The sequence below is a fragment of the Callorhinus ursinus genome, unplaced genomic scaffold, assembly GCF_003265705.2.
Source record: "Callorhinus ursinus isolate GAN/ISIS: 27379988/994484 unplaced genomic scaffold, GSC_fseal_2.0 scaffold12, whole genome shotgun sequence".
Lineage (NCBI taxonomy): Eukaryota > Metazoa > Chordata > Mammalia > Carnivora > Otariidae > Callorhinus > Callorhinus ursinus.
In genome coordinates this window covers 37,745,685-37,761,295 of record NW_027397074.1, presented here as the reverse complement: position 1 = coordinate 37,761,295, position 15,611 = coordinate 37,745,685, and positions in this window count along the sequence as shown.

Sequence of the window (15,611 nt, the reverse complement as noted above, 5' to 3'; positions counted from 1 at the left end):
ACCTGGTTGAGTATCAGATTCCCCGAGGGGCTTTAAAATCAATCAGTTAATTTAATATATACATTGCAGCAGGCTGAATTATGCTCCCCAAAGACACCTACTTCCTAAACTCCAAACATGTGATTATGTTACTTTAGGGACGTCACAGATGTGATTAAATGAAGGATCTTACGATGGGGAGATTATCCTTGTTTACCTGATGGACCCAGTGTAATCACAAGGTCCTTATCAGAGTGAGGTAGGAAGGTCAGAGTGAGAAAGGGACAGGAGACTGAGGCAGGAGTCCTAGTGATATAGGGTCATGAGCCAAGGCGTGTGGGTATCTTCTAGAAGTTAGAAAAGGCAAGCAAATGGACTCCCCCCCAGGACTTCCAGAAAGAACATAGTCCTACCTACTCATTTAGACTTCTGACCTCTGAAATTCTAAGAGAATAAATAAGTTTTGCTTTATGTTACTAAATCTGTGATGTATTACAGAAGCGCTAGAGAGCTAATAGATACACTTTACTAGATTCCATCTCACACATCATAAAGGTAACGGTTGTTTGTCACCACAGTGACATAAAATAAAGATACAAAGAAAAAAAATCCCCACCTACTCCATTCCGTACCTCCTCAAACCTCATTTCTAGCTCTTTAGTTAACCAGTTTTTAATTTATAGCAGTTAAGTATTAAGTATCAAGGCCTTTTAATTAGCTTATATTGCCCTACTACCATGTTCTTTCACTGAAAATGGCAGATTGCACAAATGGCCAAAAATCACTCCCCTCTCTCCATCCAGGTCCCTTTGAAAAGTGATTTACAGCAGTTCCCATCAAGAGGTGGATTTTACCTTCCATACTAACACTGGGCTTAGTCAGGTGACTTGGTTTGGCCAATGGGACAACAGCAAATAGAGCTCAAGCAGAGGCTGTTGGGAATTCTGCTATTATGTGACTAGGCCAAGCCAGGCCAACCCACATATAATTTATTATAAAACAAAAAGTAACTCACCAATTAACTAAAGCTTTTGACACCTTTTCAGGTGCCAGAGGATTTTGATTTTTCTCTCTGGGTCTGAATTTCTGAATAGAATGATACACAGATAAAATCTACATCAAGCTGAGGCACCCTATAGTTCAGTGTCAATAAGCAGTCACATTCAAAGATACAATGGTAAAACAAACAAGCAAATAAATATGTAGGTTAAATGAAAAGCAACTAAAATATTTTCTGAAGGTTCTTGAGCGAATGCCAAAGGGGAATTACATTCATAATGCACTGCAAAACTTCTTAAGATCTTTGGTGCCAGGTTTTTTTTTTTAATTTTTAAAAAAAATTTTATTTATTTATTTGAGAGAGAGGGAAAGAGAGCACAAGCCAAGGGAAGAGGCAGAGGCAGAGGGAGAAGCAGGCTTCCCGCTGAGCAGGGAGCCTGACGCGGGGCTCAATCCCAGGACCCTGGGACCACGACCTGAGCCGAAGGCAGATGCTTACGACTGAGTCACCCAGGTGCCCCAACCCAGGTGTTTTTCTTCTCAGTAACTCCCACACATGCCAGCTGCTTCCAAACCCAAAAGCTCCCTCTTCTCTCTTCTAAAGTCTCCAAAATCTCTCTTACACCAGGCGCATGCCACTCACTGCTCAGGTCTACTTCTTTGGCCCTTCTTTCTAGAGTAACTCCCTGTCTTTTCCAATGTAAATTAGCAAGCCAGCAAGTACTCATCTGTTTTTGAATTTGTCCATTACCCTGATGTCAACTTCGTTATCAACTGACATCAGGAATGAAGTTGGAAAGATGGAATAATCTGTACAAGTGTGTGTGGTGGGGGGCGGGAGGGGGGAGCCATGGAATGTCTGTGACTATTCCTGCTTCTGTCTGACAAGAACCTTTGGTGAATAAAGACACTGATAAAACTTATAGCTCAGTTTGAATGAAGTGGCTAAGATTATGGCAAATTAATTTAAAAGCTTTCTGGGAAAAAAAAACAGTAATATACAATGAATACTTCAGAGGATCTCAGGTGAACCTGGAAATTGTTGGTGATTGTGGGTGATGAATTAAAATAAGCCATAATCTTGATATTGGTAGACAAACATGTTATTATTAAACATGTTTTGTTAAAAATTTAAGGAACCATGCTAGAAGAAAAGAGTAATAGACATAATTTCTAAGTCACTCGAGTAGGAAGACCTCTAAGATTATTCAATCAGTCCAGTTCAAGAAAAGAACTATTTCAATTAAAATAATGTTAGTCTTATAAACTAATTTGGGATGAACTGGTATCTTCATAGTGTTTGGGCTTTCATGCAGACAAATCTTTCAATATTTCCAAAAAAAGCTTGTAGTTTCTTTCTTATAATTGCTGCATTTTCTTTTGCGTTTATTCTAGGTATGTTGCCATACATTGCCATAAATAAGAACAGAACCTTAGCTTCTGATATTTTTAACATTTTTATATTTATTTAAAATAGTATGTTTTCACATTGCACTATCACTTTAGCGAATTCTTAATGATTCTAAGAGATTTTCACTGGCTTTCTAAGTATATAATTCTATTGATTAAAAATAATCATTCTTCTCCTCCTTCCACTAGTTATGCCTCTTATTTTTATTTCTTATCTTATGAATTGGCCACAATACTCAGAAGAATGTTATGTAATATTTGAGACAGGACATCCTTTTCTTTTCTTTAAAATTTGAATGGAAATGCCTTTGGTATTTCACCATCAAACATGATGTTGGTTCTTGGCTAACGAGAGAAACTACTTATTCAAGTTGAGGAATTTGGCCAAAACTTAAAAAAAGTTTTACAAAACTAACATTAAAAAATTAATGAATATTGAATGTTGAATTTACAACAAATCTTTAAAGCAACTAAAATAGATCAAAACATATTTTAATATAACTTGAGTGTGTCTAGTTAGATTAAAGTCTTTCATAAGTAGTACACAACAGGTAGGAAATCTCTCCACAACATGTAGGAAATTTATAATAAATAGCCGTGTGAAAGTACAACAGGAATGTCGTGTTCCTGCTCTTTTTCTCTTCATTTAAGCATAATAACTCAAGTGCATGCTTTCTAATATTGTGCTTATTCAATTATTTTTGAGTTTCTGTCACAAATATTTTTCCCCAGTAGGTTACAATACATCAAATTTGATTAATGCAGAAAGATCTGACAGATATTTTAGTGAGTTAATTTGTACCTCTTAATGTTGAAATTTATATAGTTAGTTGACATCCTGGCTAAAGCAATAAAACACTGAGAAATAAAAACACAGGCTCATATGTTTTTTTGTATCTACACCATAAAATTCCACACGTATGAATTCTGTTCATATGTTGTCATCTCATTGGAAGTAACAAATTGTTGTAATATGGATTTCTCTGAGTTAAAAAGTAGCAATCTAAAGACCTAGTTTTGTTTGCTTAGCTTTTCTGGCTTCCACTTTAGAAAAGATCCTTAAACCAAATCTCTGTTTCAGGATCTCCGTTTGAAGATTTGCCTATGTTAGTTTTGCCAAAAACATGTAGATTCTCTCTATTCTTTAATTCATTGATTGACAGCACTTACTGAAAACCTACTATGTGCTCTACATGCTTGAGATGATTCATGAAGAAAACAGTTTCCCCACCCTAGAGGTGTATATGCCCAAAGACAATAAACAGGAAATATTACATGTGAATTACGTGCTGTGTTAGAGTCCACATGTTAAGTGATAAGGGGTTGGGGGCAGGGAGGAAGTGCAGAGTGCAGTATAAAAAAAGTCCTCGGTATAGCCCACTGGGGTGGGGTTTGAGGAGACTTGACAATGGCAGGGAGTTAGCCAAGTAGATGTTTAAGGGAAAAAGGGTTCCAGAAAGAGAGAGAGCTAAAGCCAATATTCTAAGGCAGAATTACACTGGCTTGCCCGAGAAACAGTAAAGAGACCACTGTGGCTGAGACAGTGTGAGCGAAGGGAAGATGACAAGAATGCAGAAAGGTAATGGAGGGTGATTGAGAATCACTCTAAGGATTTTGACTTTCATGGGGGCCATTGGAGGGCTTTGGGCAGAAACCTGACATCATATAACTTACATTTATCAAAGGTTCTGGTTACAGAGCTGAGAATAGCCTACAGGGGTGAAAGGTAGAGGCTGTAAGATTTGTTAGAAGTTATTTCAATATCTTGAAAATCAAGATGGGGAAGGCTGCAGGTGGAGCAGGTTTATGCAGAGGAGTGGAAATCAGGATTTCAGTTTTGGACTTGTTGAGCTCCAAAGTAGAGATGCTGAGTAAAGGGTTGGAGATACATGCATCTAGAGCCAGATTTATAAATTTGTAGCCATCAGCATTTAGAAGATATTTAAAACCTTGTTTCAAATCTTAATCCTGTATCCTGGACGATGCACAGAATCGTGTTTCTGCACACTTAACAGATGCAGAAATTGCGGCACAAAGGTAAAAGTATAAAAATGCCTAAGCCAAATAGATGCAGGATTCCTCCCTGGCAGGGACAGAGAACATGCTTAGAGGACTAAATTGTGTGTGTGGTAAGCAAGCAATATAATCAAACATCATAATCAATACAAATTCATCAAAATAAAACTTTACCCACAATCCCACTCAGAAGTCTCAGTTGTCTGCAGTTCCTACACTGTCCTCCAGATCTAATCCATTCTTTTTTATTTTAAACCAATGTTTTCAGGTAACATTGTATAACATTTCCTATATTATCTTTCAATTTCCTAATTTTCACTTGGATAGCTGCATATTCTATTGAGTTGACATACCATCATTTCCTTACCTCCAAGCAATAGACAAACTTGGCTAAAAGTGTTCTTACAATTGTGCAAAAATAACAAACCAGGCTTAGGAGGAAAAGACTGCAAGGAAATGTGTCAAAGGTATTAGTCGTCCTTGCTGTCACAGCCTGGAAGCGACATCCTCCGGGAAGTTTTCCTTGAAATTTTACCTGGGTTGATTGCCCTTCCTCTAGGTGTCTAGCACCTCCTACTTTCTGTCACACCGTAGTGGCAGCCTGTGGGATTGCATCCCTCACACACTACCAGTGCCGTGGGTGACATGACTGCTGTGAGCTTGCTCACCGTTGTCTACCTGTGGCTCAGTGAACCTCTACACGATCACATACATTGATCAAAGAATGAACGTTGGATGCTATGATAGGAATGGGTGGTAGAACATCACCATCTCAAAATGTGTGTTCCTGTTTCCCAAATGTCCTTTAACATACATTTTATAATATTTAAAATAGTTCTCACATGAGCACGTACATGCAAAAGACAAGAGTCAGAAGAACAGAAAATCTTGAAGAAACTTTTCTCCCCCTTCCTAAAACACAAACAGTAGCTGTGAGCCCCAGCCGTGAGTAGGAGATACTATTTCTAGCTTTCTGCTCTTCTGGGACTGTATTTCCGGGCCCTCTTGTGGAGGGGTGGGATAGAGCCATGTTACTTGTTCTTAAAAAAGAGATGTAAGAAGTAACACATCACTTCCAGACTAGAGTAGTGCTGGTGTGACTCCCTGCAGAGTTTGCTTCCCAACTTCGGACAGTGTCCAGAATGTTCCAGATAGTGGCTTATCTGTCAGCCAGGTCCCAGCATGAGAATGACATGAAGCAAAATTCCCAGTCAGTTGGAGATGGACGTGTTCTATGCGTAAGCAATTAACCTTTGTAATGTGAAGTCATTGAGATTTGGGGGTTGTCTGTTATTGAATTATAGCTTAGCTTATCCTCTGACAAACTTTGCTTCATTGTGCCACAAAGAGGGACAGTCATTGAGCTCTAGAAACTTAAAATCTAAGCACAGGAAAATTAGCTGTCTCTCTAAGGACAGAATAGAATGTAAATGCTGTAAGATGATAAGAGGAAGCATTCCACGGAGCAACCACGGAACCTCGGCGGAAAACCATATAGCCGTCTCTCCTGTGGTTTTCACTCAGAGGGAGTTAGACCTACAGTTTTGCTAATAGATTAGTAATTGGAGGCAGTTCTTGAATGTAACACTGGGGCCTTCTGGACATTTTCTACTTAAGTCCGGAAGTTGTAGTATTGACAAAAATAGGATGTGGCCCATCGGATTACTTCAGCATTTTTTTCCCAGTAGCTAGATTGATACTTATCACTTTCTGAAGTACAGGCAGTAAAAATAAGAGTTGTAAATGTCAGTTTTGATGTGTGTTTTTGTACCTCTGATGATTCCCGGTGGAGGAAACCAGCCGACTCTTAGTATGGAAGTGCCTTGCCTTACTTAAGGCCCTACGAGGACCTGCATTAATTGGTAGCTTTTAGGGGATCTTTAGAGGAATGCAGCTCCAAGATCATTGTAAAGTACCAAGCTTGGTGTCAAAAGAGCTGGATCTGAGCATCAGCTCTGTCACTCTGAGTTAGGATACCATATGAGCCAACTTTGAGAACTTTGGCAAATTTCTTAACTTGTACCTCAACTGCCTCAATGATAAAATGCCAGATTAAAAGGATTCTTGTGAAAAGTGCATGAGATAAGGCCCATGAGAACTCAGAGCTATCTGAGGGATTAACATCTTCACTCCTAAGGTTCGTTCTACTGATCATGTTCCTGACTGAGACTGTCAGCTGTCAGAGATGCATTCAGGGAGAGCTCAATGCTAAATTCATCTTTTAAAAATCTCAAAGGATGAGTATCAAGCAAGGGCCATTTTGGGTGTTGACTCGGAGCTCTCCCATGAATAAATGGAAACAGTCCATCACATAATTGGCCATCGGTATTCATGGCCAAGCCTCAGACCACGAACTCTAGTGATACCTGTCACTCTGTGCCATTTGGGCAAATTCTCATCAGCACCTTTGGTCTTTGAGAGGGAGTGGCCCACAGCCTTCCTGGTCTTACTGCTTGGCACCTGCAGATGATGAAGAGCCCTATTCACAACAGAGCATTTCTGCAGCATAAATGCTCAGAAGCATGATGCTCATGTTTTAGCTAAAACTTCTGGCTCTACCTGACAACAGCATGCCTGGGAAATCATCAGTCAACTCTCATCAGGTTCTGACATTCACTGAGCTAGGCCCGCTCACGGTGGAGCCTCACATTTGAGGCAGAAATCATTTTAAAAAACTGACTTGGAATTAGCATCTTGGTACTGGCTACAATGAAACAGTTCCCAAGCATAGGTGATGGAGCATGAGTCTTGAGCACGTACTTCAAATCTTCATAATTTAGTATTTATAGATATTCTAAGAGATTATCTAAGAAGAGGAATGATAGGAAAGAGATTTATAGTTTACTTTGCCCTCCTCCATAACTCTTGTCCTGAGGCTTTATTGAATTCAGTGGCAAAAAAAAAATCTCTCCAAAAATTTTTTGTTTGGTCTTTTAAACTTGTTTCACCTAAAAATTCCTTTTCAAATATATTCCAGAAGAGAATTCATTTCAGGTTTCCTTTATATGTGTGGATCAAGATAAGGAGAACATAATTTGGAATTCTCAGTCCTTACATACAGAAGTCTAGCATTTATTTATTTATTTATTTATTTATTTTGAAGTCTAGCATTTAAAAGAGAGTTTGTCTTTTATGACAATGCAGGATAGGCTATTTTCTCTTCCTTTGACTTTGAGGTCCCCGGTCAATTTTTTTTTTTTTTAAGATTTTATTTATTTATTTGACAGAGAGAGACACAGCGAGAACAGGAGCACAAGCAGGGGGAGTAGGAGAGGGAGAAGCAGGCTTCCCACGGAGCAGGGAGTCCGATGCAGGGCTCGATCCCAGGACCCTGGGATCATGACCTGAGCTGAAGGCAGACGCTTGACTGAGCCACCCAGGTGCCCAGGGCCCCAGTCAGTTAAGGGGGCACTTAATTCCCACATTTATTGAAAACTTACTATTTGCCAGGCACTTTGCATATGCCATCATATTCAAGACTCCCTAACAGCTCTGTGAGGTAGGTACTTTATCCTCATTTTACTAAGAAAAAAGTAGCCCAGGGAGATTAATGCCTAGGATCACTCAGCTGGTAAAGCGTATACACTGCATGCTAACAGTGTTAATCTCTGTGGTGGTGACCGTCATCATTTCTTATAAACATAGCGCCCTCTTGATCTCCTTTATCGACTTCTCCCTCCCCTCACCCTAGATGATTTTTATGATCAGAAAAAAAAAGAATTGGTTTCCATTTTGATAAAAAAACAAAATGGGACACCTGGGTGGTTCCGTCAGTTAAGTGTCTGCCTTCGGCTCAGGTTGTGATCCTGGGTTCCTGGGATCGAGTCCCACATGGGGCTCCCTGCTCAACAGGGAGCCTGCTTCTCCCTCTGCCACTCCCCCTGCTTGTGCTCTTTCTCTTTCTCTGACAAATGAATAAAATCTTTAAAAATCAGTCAATCAATAGCCCTCAGGGGGGAACAAAGATACCCCACAATTCTAGCTTCTTTGGTTTCTGAGTTCAAAGGCAAGTTAGTGAAGACACAGATGACAGGCTGTAAGTGTCAGTTCTGTTATCTTAGCCAAGTCATTTAACCTGGGCCTTGTTTCCTTGCAGGATTATTACAGAAAACCAAATGGGTGAGTATCCGAAAGCACCTGAGCTCTCATCAGGGGCTATAACTCATTGTCTCTTTTGCAGCCTTTAGAAGGAACATTTTGTTTCCAGGGCTTAGAACTATGACAACCAGCATTTTACAAATAATACTAACAACAACAACAATGACAAAATCCTGTCCAAACCTCAATGGCTCTTTATTATGTTAAACAAACTGCATGTGCAGGAATCTCAGTATTTTTAAAATCCTCTTCTAAATATTATCTCCATCTATTGAGATGATTAGAGGACATTGAATGCCCACACCCATGGCATCTGCATGAGGAAATGAACCACGGATTCTCCAAACCCCACTCATTTGTCCCAAAATTTCCTCTGTATCATTTGTACAAATATATTATTCAGCACACTGTTCCACCATTAAAACCACAGTAGACTCATTTGGAATAGGAATACAGAGAGAGAAGTAAGCAAGAAAATGGTCTCATTCTCCTTGTCTCTCTCTCTGTAAGAGCTGGTCCCAAAGTCTTTATTGATTATAAAATATTAATGTCCCAAGACATCTCAAGTAAAAATAAATCTTATTTTATAACCAAATAAATATCACAGTGGAAAAATTGAGCATGAGGGTGTACAGATGGGCAAAAGTTAGAGCTGTTAGTCTTTGGGTGGTTTTAACACAAAATGATTGAAGTCTTAGGCTTTTCACTCTTGAGTCATGACTTTTATTTTGTCCCACTCCTAGATGCAAAAAATAATACAATTTAGATAGATATTTTTTTTTAAATTCAACTATAGCAATAAATTTATCTCTTCCAGATCTGCTAGACTAAAAGCTGACTGCCCTCTGGTGGGCTGTTACTAAAATATTTAGCACCTCTTCAACAGAATTGCTTTATAAAATACTGCACAGTGCCATGAGGCTATTTTGCATTCAATTCTTGTGAATAACAAAATTACTTGGGAAAAGGAGAAAACCTTAAAAAGTGAAATGCTCTTTATTAATGTAAAAGCAAATTATAACTTGAGGTTAGCTCCTTTCTAACTTTTAAACTTGTTTTTCCTTAGGTGTAAATTTATTTTAGTTTCAAGCTGCAATTAGAGTGGTGGAGGCAAAGCAAACAATTTTGGAATTTCATTTTCATTTCTGACATAGCTGCATTTTTGATAAGTATATTGTTTTTCAGTTGTTAAGCAATGGAAAAAATCAAGTGTGAATTCACCACACGGGGGTTCTGTTTCCTGTTGCTGCTTAAGTGTAATTTTGCTGTTTGAAAGAAAGAAAGAAATAGAAGTAAGATAGTTATATTCTTGACCAAAAAAAAAAAAAAAAAGATCGGTTCAGGGAAAAAAGAGCCCTAAAAAATACGACATCAAAGTATGACAGCTAGGAGGGTATAAATAGGAAAGCATATTTAGGGAGTATTGATAAAACATTTGGGAATTAAAAAAAAAAAAACTCCAATGCTTTTGATCTTGTCATACAACAGGATCTCATTCTCCTCTGTTTGCAATTCCCCCCCAATACATAAGCTCCAGTGAGCTGACCTGTCAGGCATGCCAACTAACTGAATATTTTGGTCTTCATCTAGCTATTTGGATTGTACGTATTAACTACCTCTGAGGCATCACTAGCCTCATTTTGTCAGAACATTAGCACTAGCTGAGAATTCCAACTCACAACTGAAAATATTTCCTCAGCACATATCTCATACAAACAAATCGTATGGGGCACCTGGGTGGCTCATATGGTTAAGCGAGGGCCTTCGGCTCAGGTCATGATCCCAGGGTCCGGGGATCGAGTCCCGCATCGGGCTCCTTGCTCAGCGGGGAGTCTGCTTCTCCCTCTCCCTCTGCCTCTCCCCCTGCTTGTTCTCTCTCTGTCTCTCTTGCAAATGAATAAATAAAATCTTAAAAAAAATACAAATTGTATGACTCGTACTTGAATTCACATTAACAAAGTTATTTCAAATAGATAAAGATACCTATTTCAAACAGATAAAAGTCAAGAATCAGCAAACTACTTAAAAAAAAGAAACAGAGTTTCTGCAAGGAAAATGAAAAAGAGTACTAAGCAATTAATCTGGTCAGTTTCATCAATATCTATAACATATCTGGAAAATTCAATTTAACATTCCCCCTTCCTTTTCTTGGTAACACTGTTTTGTGGCAATGGCATAAAGATTAATTTATTAACTCTCAATTTCACTTCACATTTGCAAGTGGAATCTTAAAAAACAAAGAAAACTCTCCCTTTGTAATAATGGAATTGAAGATCGCAATCAAATTACTACATTAGGTTAATTTTGCGGTTGCAAATACTCAGGTTTAAGAGCAGCTAGAGGAGTATTTAGATACACGCAGATCCCCCAAATTCAACCTCTCAGGCAGAACACATTTGAAACATACAATAAAAACTAGAGCGTATTTCTCCAAAACAGCCAAGACAATCACACAATTTAAAATGTTACCTGCAAGTGTTTTGGTGCATGTTAGTATTTTTCAGATTTGCTTTTAAACTGACTAACGTACGAAATGGTCTTAAAAATGTAAAGATGCCACCTCGTTGAGATTTTCTTCCCAACGTCCCTCCCCAATCCAATACATAGTAAATGGAAATACAGAAGTGGTGAATGTCCATCAGTGAATTACTGCTTTAAAATTATAATAAAATTTACTGTTTTATAAGGGCTTGGTTTAAAAGCGGTAACAGCAAACCAGGCTATCCATTTTTTTTTTCTTTCCCCGCAGAGACAACACTGGGGCTAAAGGCTGCTTCTCAGCGGTTTTGCTTTCTGTCCCCCGCCCCTTCGGCACCCCCCCCCCCACCCCTCCAGCCTGGGGGAGTTAGAAATCGCCGTGCTCAGTTGAGCTGTTGGTACAGTTTTTCATTTAAAAATTATTTAAATTATAGATTCTGGGCATTGAGATCATTGTTCATGCCAAGTTTTCCATTCGGTTTCAGAAACGTGTGAATGGAAAAACATGCGTGTGTAGGTGAATCTAGGTCTATACAGAGTAAAAAGTCGTCTTACCTAGCATCTCCAGGTACATAGAAACTGAATAATTAATGTGTCCGTGTGTAAACATATACAATCCTACAATTGCCTCTGAACTTGCAACAATCTAGGCTCTATCAATGCCCATTAAATCAATATTTTTGTAGTTTTAAAATGGGATTTTTACATCACAGATGTGTACCGGCTAATTGCAGCTTTGCGACTTCTGAAGGTAAAGCTGGTTGCATCCTCCGCCACACATTCCTTTTTCCATCAACAGAGGGCACTCTGTCGTTTGCCAAGGAGCTCCGCTATGCGAGGGGCCCAGGGCTGGGAGTGCAGCATCTGACAGATGAGGTTTGCACAGAGTTTGTTCCAATAACAGGCAGAAGCTCTTCCAACTGGTCAGTGTATAATTTATTGGAAATGCTACTGATCATTGAAACAACATACCTGAATGAAAGAGAACCCCGTGATTTACGAAAGTTGGATGCAAGTGACTTTTAAGTCAGCGGTGTGTTATTATCCGAGTATCGCCCAAATGTTTGGTGTTAGAAATCATCATATGCATAAAACCCAGATGCACGCTCAAATACGAGCTCACCTTGTAGAGAGAGTGACAGCTTTATTTATGTTGCCTGCCCTTGCACTGTGTGCCGGGGTGTCTTTAGTGTGCCGGCTTCAGTACAACTTAAATATATTATAGCTGTTTTATATTTGATCCAAGAAAAATGAAATAATTCCTCATATGGTAATCAATCTGGGTCATAATTGACACATTAGAGAGGGTCTAGCTTTTTTCTCTGCCACGGGTTATAGAGAAAATTTCAGGTGCTGGTGCTATTAATTTTTTGCCAGTCAAAGTCACTAAATTTAAACTGAAAACTTGAAAGAATGAAAAAAGATGCACTTCAAGAAAATTAGATTTTCTCGGGCTATTTGTCCAAGATCTACATTTACTGATAGGTAATTTATTAGATGCTTCAACACAACAAAGTAATCATAACCAGGTAGTACAAGGATTGCATTTTACTCTCCGTGGCAGAAAAGTTTTACAAATGTCTTAAAGCCATTGTAAAAGCAACAGTGAGAAATCCTAATAGACACCAAAATCAACATATTTGACAGAAGTGTGTGCATTATCCCGGCCCATTATTTTAAATGAGAGTATTCTATCTCAAAAATTGGAATGATACCACAAATAATAGGATAAATGGGAAGGTAAAAGTCAAACAGCATGACAGAAACTGCTCAGACTTAGGGAAAAAAGGGCTTTTTAGGATACGGATGTGTTCTAAAAATCCTCTTATGAGAAAAACGTGCTCCATTATCACAGAAGGAAAGAAATGCAGACTTTCTTATGCCAAATGTATGTTTATGTAATATTAAGGAAGATGAAGCAAATATTTAACAGCTAGGATACTGCCCACGTCTAACAATAATTCCTTTATCATTTACCCGACCAGAAGATAAGTGCCGTCTTCCTTCTTTTGCAAATATATTTGCCAGCAGCTGTTTCAACACTTATAAAGACCATTTCCACGGATTGCCAAATAACCATAAATTCATTTACGCATATTTTTGCGTTGGAGGCGTAAAAATAATTACATGTCTGATTAAATCCACTTATGCCTTCATGTCTTACTAGATCTATAATAGATGTGAATTGTTACAATGTATTACATCAAAGTGCATAAATAATACAATGCAGATGTAGAGTCCAGCTCTCCTACAACAGAACGTGGGGCAGTAATTTACACACACACACAGTTGGGACACATTATTAAAAATAATTTGTTTTAGAAATTGTTATGGAATGCCTGGCACATAAAAGTAGGACTTGAGCTGCAAAACTGAAGAAACTGTCCTTATTTATCATTGCTTCACTGTCCTGAAACGCATATTAAATAATTATTGTGGTAGGCTTGTCATTAGAAGAGGATCATTAAGCCTGAAACTCCACTTCTTAATATGCAAACTGTGGGAAATCGTATATATACTTGCGATTTTGCCGTATTCTCGAGGTCTATTAGTTGCTCCTCCCACCAACCTCCTGCCCACCCCCACCCCATCACTCCACCCTCCCCCACCCACCTCCTCTGCCACTTGGAACCAAGGTAATTTAAATGATTACAGTATTTGGAGCAAGGCTCTAAGGGACTGTTCAAAGTTAAGAATTGCAATGCTTAGAAACAACAGTTTGGTTCCACTCTTAACTCCCTGCAATAAAGCTGGAGTTTTGCTTTCTTTTGATGGAGACTCAGCTTATAATAACTTTAATCAAGTAATATTTAACCATATTTGTTATACCAAAACACTTGGTAACACTTCATTTTGAGTGTCCCAGCATTATTAATTCATTTGGTATTCATTGTAATAACACAGATCATAATGAACTCATTTGGTATTCATGTGGATGTCTTAAGTACTTCCATAGGAATTCTATTGCATTTCAGCATTAATTAAACACACTCCCTAATTTCCTCAGGAAAACAGGAATATATTGTATTTCTTAAGTACTATGTCTTTCAATAGCACATACACCGGACTGTTTATTAAGTCACACATAGAATTATCTGTGCATGCCTTTATGAACCTATCATTTTATATGAGTAACAGCTAACACACCAAAAATCAGTGTCTAGATTTTTGTGGATCATATTTTCTTAACATCTGCATCTCGTGAATGCACAGAGAAGTAGTATTTACAATCACATTTCTCACGCAAAGGAGAAAACAAGCCTACATTAATTTCCAGAATCTCAAAGACGGAGGTCTTTCTTTAAAGACAAATAGACAAAAAACAAATACCCAGAGAATGAAAGCCATCTGAGCAGAGGGAGCTGCCCCTCCGCACCTGCCTCCCCCCAACCCCCGCCGCCACCCCTCGCTTTCCCAAATCCCAGTGATGCCCATGGCTCTGTGGACTTCTATCTGCTAGTGTGTATATGCCACTTGGGTGATGTCATTTACTCAGCAAGGAAAAAACACCGGCCCTCATCAGCATCCTGAGACGGCAAACCAAGTGCCTTATCAAAGAACAGTATGAAAAAATTTTAGAGAGAGATCTCCTAAAATGTACTAACCTTCAATCACATCAACTTCTCTAAAGTTAACCAGCCTCTTAATGTGTTCCTAAGAGGAGCTGATCCCCAACTCCGTTTCTGCCAGCAGAGACCAATCATATTTCTCAGCCCCATCTTACCCCTTATATTAAAGAAAAATGATAACGGATTTGAGAGAATGTGAGATCCTGTCATTAGTTTCAGCCTGAAGCACCAGGGGGTTTCTAGGTTGATATGGGGGGCGGTTGTTTTTTTATTTGATTTTTGTTTGTTTTTTGGCTTACCACTTGTCTGGAAGCTGAAATCAGGTAGCAGCATTAGGAAGTAGACCCTTACAGGGAACTACATTTTTTCCCCCACTTGATTGTGCAGTTTCAGGGTGGGGTGGGAAGGGTGGTATGGAGAATTATTTAACTCCTAAAGCATCTTAATGTGCCTTAAAATGGAAATCTCTAAATACCACTTGAACCTTGGCATTATTTGTTCATTATTTCTCAGTTAGGACAGGAGTAGACAAACATGGCTTCATGTACGACATCGTTACCAGGGAAATACTTTCTCTCACTTCTGTGATAGACATGCAACAGTTCTAGCACTTTCTATAGGAATTACAATTTAAAAAATATTTTTAAAATAACACAAGCATTGCACTATTCCAAAACAGAAAATGAAAAGGAGGACCCTGCAGTTAATGAAGACATCTATTTTTCCGGTACATTTAGACAAAATGCACTTATTTTCAATGGCACCCCATGCAGTGAGAGGAGAGAACTCACTTCTCAATTCTAATGCAGTAGAGGAGACAGACCTGGTTTTTTCTCTCATGGTTTGTAACTCCTGTTACATTTAATAGGAACTGTACATCAAGGCATGGGGGAGAGATCACCATTCCTGCTCCGGAGCCTGGAGAATTACCGACTATTCAGCATCTCCCTGACACGTGGGTACAATGGGACAGGTTAAAAATGTTGCCTCCTATGGATTCTTGGCTTTTCTTCATTTCAACATTCAAGGCAGACCCTTCGTGCACAAAAAGTACTTCACAGG